Here is an 8,969-nt window from a genome sequence, read left to right as displayed (position 1 = left end):
CTGAAACTCGACGTCGAACCAAGTTGGCCCCATCTGCAAGCAAAGGTTGATTTCCCCGATCGTGGCCCTTTGAGACCCATCGAAAGCTTTCACATTCATGCTTCCTGTCCGTATTTCATGAAATCCTTTGTCCAATCTTTTCATAGTGTCCAACGGACAAACATTGAGGCTTGAACCTCCATCAACCAAAACCCTAGCGATGAAGTAATCTTCACATCGCACCGTAATGTGCAGTGCCCTGTTGTAATTCAGACCCTCAGGTGGCAACTCATCCTCGTGGAAAGTGATTCTGTGACTTTCTAATACATGTCCTACCATATTAGACATCTTTTCGCTGGTGATGTTATTGGGCACATAGGCTTCGCTCAGCACTTTCATCAAAGCATTTTTGTGTGCGTTTGAATTTTGAAATAGTGACAAGATGGATATCAGAGCTGGGGTTTTGTTCAAATGATGAATGACGATTACTCCTTTGCTTGTACTTTCCTCCAAAGGTCGTCTGGCCCTGTTTCAATGACGGGTTGCTTGGCAGTGGCATCCTTACTTTGTCCTCCCAGGTGCTCAGGGGTATAGATTCTCCCTGTCCGGGTCATTCCTTGTACGGCATCAGATTCCTTCATCTTTGCCTTTCCTTTGCGGCTAGCTTCGGCAACATAGTCCCAAGGTATTGCTTTTGAGTGGAAAGGAGGTTTGCTACTGTCACTATGAACGGTGTGACCACTTCTACTTTAAACGGAACAGGGGTGGCTGCGGGTGGAGCCACTTTTACCTCGAATGGAACTGATGCGGCTACATCAACCTCGACTGGTGACTGAGTCTATACCACAATAAGGGTAAGTGTGACTGAAGGTTTGAAGTCATCACCTTCCCGAATAAGCCCAATCAACCCTTCAGGATCCCATTCTTCATTTGTCTCTATCACATGTATTCCACCACCTCTATGATCAGGGAGAGGGTTGTTGCGAACATTGGGTGCGGCCTCTTTTACCTGTATAACTTTGTTTTCAATCAGTGTGTGGATCTTGTCTTTCAATGCTCGACATCCGTCGGTGGTATGCCCCTTCATACCGGAATGGTATGCACAAGTTTTGTTAGGATTGACCCACTGGGATGGATTCTCTAATGCCACAGCGAGGATAGGAGTGACATAGCCCGTGGCTTTCAACCTCTCATACAACTGGTAGATAGGCTCAGCAATGGCGGTGTACTGTTGGGTGGCTTGCAGTCAAAATTGGGTCTTGGTCTTGGATAATGCTGACGGGTTGGAGGTGACTGGAAATGGGATGGTTGGGAGTTATAGGTATGATAGATAGTAGCTGGTTGGGAATATCTGGGAGATGATGGTTGATACGTGGGTGGTGGTGCTTGGTATGTGGATGGAGGTGTTTGATATGTAGGTGGAGGGGTTCGATAGGTAAGTGGAGATTTCGGGCCCTGAGCCACCTTTACTGCCCCAACGTCTTTCTTCTTTGATATGCTACCCGATTGCAATGCCTTATTTGTGGCCTGCAACGCCTCAAAATTCGTTACCATCCCGCTCTTGATTCCTTCTTCAATTCTCTCCCCAAGTTTGATGATATCAGAGAATTTGTGATTTTCGATAACCATCAACCTTTCATAATATTGCTAATCCCGTGCTCTGCCGAAGAACTTGTTCATCTGCTCTTCGTCCAAGGATGGCCTGACTTTGGCCGCTTCCGACCTCCAGCAGGTAGCATACTCGCGGAAAGTCTCAGTGCGTTTCTTCTTGAGATTCTGGATGTAGAAGACATCGGGTGCATTTTCTGTGTTGAAGCTGAATCGGTCCATGAAATTTGATGCCATACCTACCCAATTGATCCATTTCTTGGGATCCTGGCTAATGTACCAGGACAAAGCATCACAAGTAAGACTCCTCATGAAGAGTTTCATTCGGATCTTCTCGTCCTTTTCGACTTCGATAAGCTTGTCGCAATAGGTCCTTAGATGGACTTTAGGATCGCCTGTGCTGTCAAACATCTCAAATTTGGGAGGTTTGTACCCCTCCGGCAGTTCTACACCTGGCTGTATGCATAGGTCTTCATAGTTCAACCCTTCTATTCCTTTGCCACCTTCGACACCCTGAACCTGGCTTGTCAATTTCTTGAGTTCTTCAGCCATGTTTTTAATGAGTTGGTCTTTCTTTGAGGATTCTGGTGGATAGGATGTGGGTTGAGTAGAGTGAGGTATGGTCTCCACATATATGGGGTTGTTCTGATGAGTGCCAGGGACTTGGGTGTAGTGATGGTCGTTGGTTGAGTTTTGAGGGTCGGGGACGGGTTGTGGTGTGTTTTGGGGAGTTTGGTAAGTGGCGGTTGGTGGGTACTGGATTGATTGATGTGGGTGTCGTGGTGGGGTTGTATTGGTAAGGGATTGAGATTTTGAGGTGGGGTTGTGTATTGCTGTGGTGCAGGAGGGTTTTGTAGATGTTGGCTTGGTGTGTTTTGGAGAGGTACCGCGTTCTTTGTGTTTTGATGATTGATGTCGGGGACATTCAGGGTGAGTGATAAATTCGCCAAGTTGCGAACCTGCTCTAGCTCTCCTTGTAGCTCCAGTATCTTCTGTTCCAATCTCAGAACTAGATCATTTGGTGCCGACGTACTCCGACCGTCTGAAGTTTCTGTGTTCTCAACATTCTCCTTTCGAATACCACTTAAGTCGTCCATTTTTTGTTTTTCCTTTGCCTTTTGTATTGCTTGGAGGAGGAGGAGGTGGAGGGCCTCTAGATCTTGTATGATACACTGATGATGCCAGTACGAGTGAACCAACCTAAGGGGATGGGAATAATCAGAAATAAAGAAAAACAAAACAAAAGGTAACAAGTCAGTGGGGATTTTGAAATGTTGCAGTATTTAAACACGTATTGCGGGAATGTAAATTCGCGTCCTAATTTGGAAGCCTCGTTGTTCCCGAGGTAGGCCTAACGACAAATAGATTTGGAGAACTTAGATGCCAACAAATGCCTCATTTCATAATATAAAAACAGACGAATCCCAAAACGATACTAAGATAATAGAAAAAGATAAGTTACTACTGGCACTTGGCCGTATTACATTTTAGGAAAGCAAGTAAATCTAGCCTATTTGGTCCCTGAAGGACCTTCCCCAGATTCGATCTTCCTGACTCCATCGTACAGGTTCCCCAGCTTGCGCAGTCCCAGCAGCAGGTAGGCTCTGGCCAGATGTCCTCCTTCAGCTCCTTCAGCGTTCTGGCAATCTTCGATCCTCTTTATAACTTAACCTTCTAGCTCCACTATTCCTCGCTCCAGATATTCCAACTTCCTGTTGGAGGTGACTGCCATTTCATTCCATTCCTCAATCAATCTCACATTCCTCTCATGTATTTCCTGGTGCTCATTCTCAGAGTCGTGGACCTCTTGCATAGCCTGTTGTACTTGACTTGAGCTTCAGCTTCTTCACTATGATTCTGTTCCCTCGACCGGCTCTTCGCATCACCATTCCTTTTAGATTGTCTTCTAACCAGGCTGGGTAGAGAAGTTCGCACCCTGCATGATACCTGTCGGGCTCAATGGTGTTCTTTTCCACAATGATTTTGCAGTGCCACATATGCTGGGCTTGGCACTTGTAAGGGACGTCGTCGTCTTGAAAGTCTGCTCTGAAATGACTCATCTTGGCAACCCTTGGTACGACCTGTTTCCTGCCTACTTGCCGCATAACTCGGATAGGGATATAAAGGGTATATCCCTCTCAACCCAATCAGCACCAGGTGTGGGGCGTCTCTGGACCTGATGATGAACTCGTCTGTCGGGAACCATTCAAACATCCATTGCACTTGCTCCTCAGTCAGATTGTCGAAAAATTCCACCCACTCTTTGGCACTCTCCGGCTGATCAAGCCTGTCCGGAATGTAGGTCATCCGCTTAGGGTGATGGAAGGCGATATGGTCATTCCAAGCCCTTTGCGGAAAATCTTGGCGATACTGGCCCTTTCGAAGATGTTCTAGTAACCACAACTGCAGCAACAGGTTACAACCCTCGAATTGCTAGACCCCTCTTTGACAGCGCTCCAGAGCCATGTAGATGTCGGCTATGATCATGGGGACTATGTTGTATGTCTACCCGTTGATCCCTTCCATCAAAGTCTTGGCGACCATGCCAACCTAGTGTGGATTCTTTCCTTTTTCATTGGGAACACTATCAGGCCCAGGAATACAATGAACACGAACACTCTGCGGTGGATATGTCCCAGAGAAGTGAGAGAGATCTCGTCATGGTAAGTACGGAAGGACTTGCTATGGTCGTACCTCTCATACAGATACTCGAAGGGTATGTAAGATTCCTTCAGGCATCTCAAGTCAGCATTTTTCTTCAACCCCATCATCTTTAAGAACCCTTTGCCAGTACAGTTTTCCGGCACCAATAACCCGGGGCTATCCCAAGTCAAACCCGCAAGCCCTCCGATTTCCTCTTGAAGTGGCGTCATTTCTATGCTGCCAAAACGAAACACCACCCTTTCACTATCCCAGAATAAAGTGGCAGCCTCGATCAACCTCTTGTTTGGCTCAATGTCTAGCAGGGAAGGCAAGTTACCCAGGTACTTTCTTACATGTTTTTTGTCACTTGAGGAAAGGTCCTCCCACCAATCTAACAGCAATGGCGGGATGTTGCTAACCATACCGAATCTGGGAACCTCGTGCCTCATTTTCTGCAAAACAAAAGGGTTAGTTCTTTCTCCCCCACCAGACTCGACTATTTATATATTCATGATCAGCATATCAGCATTTAGTTCTCCAAATTAATGCATAGAACGTGGCTGTGTTCATTGGGATTATGGAAACCTCAGTGGACTTTGGATAAGGCTCATCTTAAAGGATCATTATGTGGACAATATAATTGATCCAACTAGGTTTGACCATGATGCATGCACAATTTTGACCGGAGTAAGGTTACTATGGGGTTTTAGACTGGTACCCTCAAGCGGACAACTTGAGGGGGAAAGGCACGGAACCGTCGACTGCACCGCTGATCGACTAGTTTTACCGCAAATAAGCCTTTCTGAATTTAAGGGTAATAAATAGGAAGAGCGCAAACACTCATCAAGCGTTGCTATTGGATTTGATACGCACGAGTGGAATATGATGAACATGTAGTCAAGTATTTGCACGTAGAAAAATAAATGCGATATTTAAATAATTGAAAAACAGTTACGGAAAAGAAAACAGACAAGTCAGTTTCAGGAATAAAGTATCATGAATGCTTAAAAGAAAATAGACAGTTAAGTTCAAATAAGAGGAAAGGGTATGGGATAAAGCATGCTTGGACTAATTCATAAAAAATAAGTTCGTTATGGTAAGAGCCTAAAGGTATCCCCAGCAGAGTCGCCATGCTGTCGCGCTCCCTTTTTTCCTCCTTGCGGAGAAAGTCCGGGTTTCGACATTCCATGGGGGGATCGAATCGTTTACTTTTGGGATTTGGGTATTTGAAGAGTCGCCACCTAACGGATTATGGTGCGTTAGGGCACCTAGAGTGACTAACTCTTAGACTAATTCGCATTACCAGAAATTTAGGGTAAGGGCTCGAAATAACCTTGAGGGGAAGGTGTTAGGCACCCCTCTCGGTCCACAACGGTGGGTCTCGGCCGAACATATACTTATGAATTAGTCCTTTAACAAATAAGTAGTTGAAACGCATAATTGTAAATAAAGCATGTTGGACAAGCTGTGTACATATAAAAAAAGAGTAAAGTTTTAGACAAAGGGGATTTGGGAAGGAGGGGTCCTAGGTTGGTTAGCCTACAGAATCATCCCACGCAATGCGTGGTAAACACTCCTCAAAGAGGGGCTAAACGTGACATTAACGCGTTGTCATCATATCCATATCTACCCATTCCCACCCCTTAGCGGCTATTTAAGCGAGTGTTGTTTAGCAATCTCTATGCGTGTTGTTACCCGTCCCTTCTTAATGGTCCTGAATGAAATTAGGACCTCTACCTATAGGCAGTTCTAGACAAACCCCTAAGGTTTAAAGGAGAAAATACTAGGCGACAGGCAAGAACAAATAGGACTTTAGCAATTAAAGGCAGGAAAGAAGCAATTAAAGGCGCATGTTTACCTCCACAGATAATGCATGTAAACAGCACGACTCAAACACAAACAAGGGCAGTATTATTAAACAGGATCCTAAGACATGATGTCTAAGTGAATATCAAGACACAAAAGATATGCAGTTTCATTTTATGAGCTCAGAAGCAGGGGCCCTAATCGGTTTGCCTACTGATCTTAAGCCTGTTAACCATTAAGTAGTAAACACAAAGAGGCAGTTTCCAGTTTTATAAGAGTTGATTACCTAAGGCTTGCCTAGGCGTGGGATAGTGCACAGTTGTTACCAGAACCATTAGAACAATGAAGGGGTTATTTTACCTAAAAAGCATGTTGTTCTAAGTCTTATAGGATACAGGATTATTAATAATTTGTTTAAAGCAGGGTGAGACTGTTTTATGTCCTTTTCATGCATCAGTAGTTTAACTAGGTTTGACTGAGCGAGTATGAACGAGATCCTAAACATGGTATGCACATATAAGGTATAGAATGATTTATATGCAAGATTCCTAAAGCAGGATTTCTAAATGCATAAAAGGTTACAGCATTGTAGAGCATGTTGTCAAGTGTGCAGGAGTGTCACACCTCCTTCTTTCGCTATCACACCCGCGAAAGGTATAATAAAGGAGTTTTTCCAATTAAAGGATAATCGAAACGGGATTCATTTATTAAGAGATTCAGAATCGCCACTTGGGAGATTTATGGTGTCCCAAGTCACCGGTTTGAATCCCGAATCGAGGAAAGGGTTTGACTTTGTTTAACAGTCGCGAACCAGAAATCCGGGTAAGGAATTCTGTTAACCCGGGAGAAGGGGTTAGGCACTCCCGAGTTCCGTGGTTCTAGCACGGTCGCTCAACTGTCATATTTGGCTTAAGTCTGATTTTAATTCATGTCATCCTATAGTGCAATTTTAAAATTGTTTAACCGCTTTTAATTAGTTTTTATGAAAGTGAACGTCGTTTAAGAGCGTGTTTTTGGATCACGTCACATGAAATGCACCCGGATCCTCGACACCTCTTATTCAACGTTTTGGGATAGGGATTTGGGTTGCATGAAATGCACACTCGTATTTAAGAAGGTGAAACTATTAAAAGCGCGCCTAAAGTGGCTAGAGTCTTATTAACTTTGCGGGAGGCCATGAAAATTCGCTAAATGGCACGTCCCGAATTTCTAAAATATTTTTAATAAAGCCATTAAAGAGGACCACGCAATTTATGCATTTTTATTTGGCGCGGTGCACCTCATTTTTATTTCAAAGGCCAACCTAAAGGAACTACGATTTTCTATTAATGTATTGTCTCTAAAATAAACTTAATTAATTAGCACTAAGAATTAAGGATTATTAAGGCGTTCAAGAAAGTTTGGGCCTCAAGATCAAGTCCAAGCTTAAACAAGGGGACTTCCATTACTGAAAGCTCCTTAATTCAAGTTTGCTACTTAACTTAAAAGGCCCAAGCATGCATTACAAAATTAAACTAACAACTTTAATAAATGGACTAAGACCTTCAGCAGGTTGGGCCTCGAAGCCTACCCAACAGAGGAGGAAAGTCCGTCCAGCCCTATAAAGGGCTATCTAACATTGGGCCTAAGAATCAGCCCAAGTTGGAAATGCGTCTGACGGCCCATAGTTCAGCCAAATGCCTTAATTCAAAGGCTAATCTTACTTGGGCTTGTTATTATATTACTGGGCCCAAACTTTATACAGATTTCAATTTGGGTCTGTTAACAGTAAACAAATGAAATGTTTTATTCGAATCAAAACGTGCTGACCTTTAAATCAATACACATATAGGAAAATAAAATCAAGGGATTTACATGAAAAACTGATCAAATGGGCTTAACACAGGGAATGTTAACTAATTTGTAAGTTACTTTTTGCGCTCGTCTGATGATTTTGCATTTAAAACCATGATCCTGTAACCATGCATCAAACTTCTCAACCTTACGACCTTTAAATACTGGCTCTAAAGGAAGCTAATTCATACCTAAGGTGCAATTACTAGTTTTCAAATATAACTACTAGACTCATGGTGTATACACAACATGCCCAGTAAGCGATCAGCTTCCCATTTGGACCTAAGAATCAAATTGCATTCAAACTTATTGGGATAATCTAGGCATACCACATGACCAATTAGTAAACATAATACACATACTACTTATTACATGAATTACATCTTAGCCTCACAATAGTAAAACCAAACATATCCAAGCAAATAGATTCAGAAAGTAAACAAAACTAGTAAGTAAAAAAACAAAAAAAATGCATGAGCTTCATCTCCTGTTTCCATTTCATTCCTCAAATTCCATGACAATCAATTGAGTTTACAAAGTCATGTACCTGGATATGGCCAAACAAAAGGCAAATTCAAATCAGGAAGGCAGCAAAGGATAAACAGTAGCAGCAAGCAGCAATCAGCAGCAGTTTCAAGGTAATTCAAAACCCATAGAATGGTATCAAGTAACCCAGGAAGTAATTTCAGGCAAACAACACCAATAGACTCCCAGATCAGGCTGGAATGAACCAAATTCAAACTCAACATCACCCTAGAACCTCTGAAGCCTTAACTACTGAAACCCAAAGCAATTCAAACCATTTTTCAACCTTAGACAAGCTGGAGAATGAATTCTAGAACTTAGAGCCTCGAGATCACTCTAAAAATTCAATGGAATAGTAATTTTTGGAATTTTGGTCGTCTCAAGTTTCAGAGTTTTTCAGTATTTTTTAATGCCCAAAAATCCTCCTCTTTAGCTCTAAGTAACAATGCCTTTATAGGCAAGTTACTAGGGCATCTTCCGACTTTAGGTTTTTAGCCTTTAGTCCTTTTATTTTTTCTGTTTTGCTACTTAAACCCCTCATTTTATGACTTGTTTTCCACGTAATGCTACCAAGC

Source organism: Nicotiana attenuata, unplaced genomic scaffold (genome assembly GCF_001879085.1).
Source record: "Nicotiana attenuata strain UT unplaced genomic scaffold, NIATTr2, whole genome shotgun sequence".
Classification (NCBI taxonomy): Eukaryota; Viridiplantae; Streptophyta; class Magnoliopsida; order Solanales; family Solanaceae; genus Nicotiana; species Nicotiana attenuata.
The sequence above is the reverse complement of the archived record's forward strand: the minus strand, read 5'-3'. Positions refer to the sequence as shown.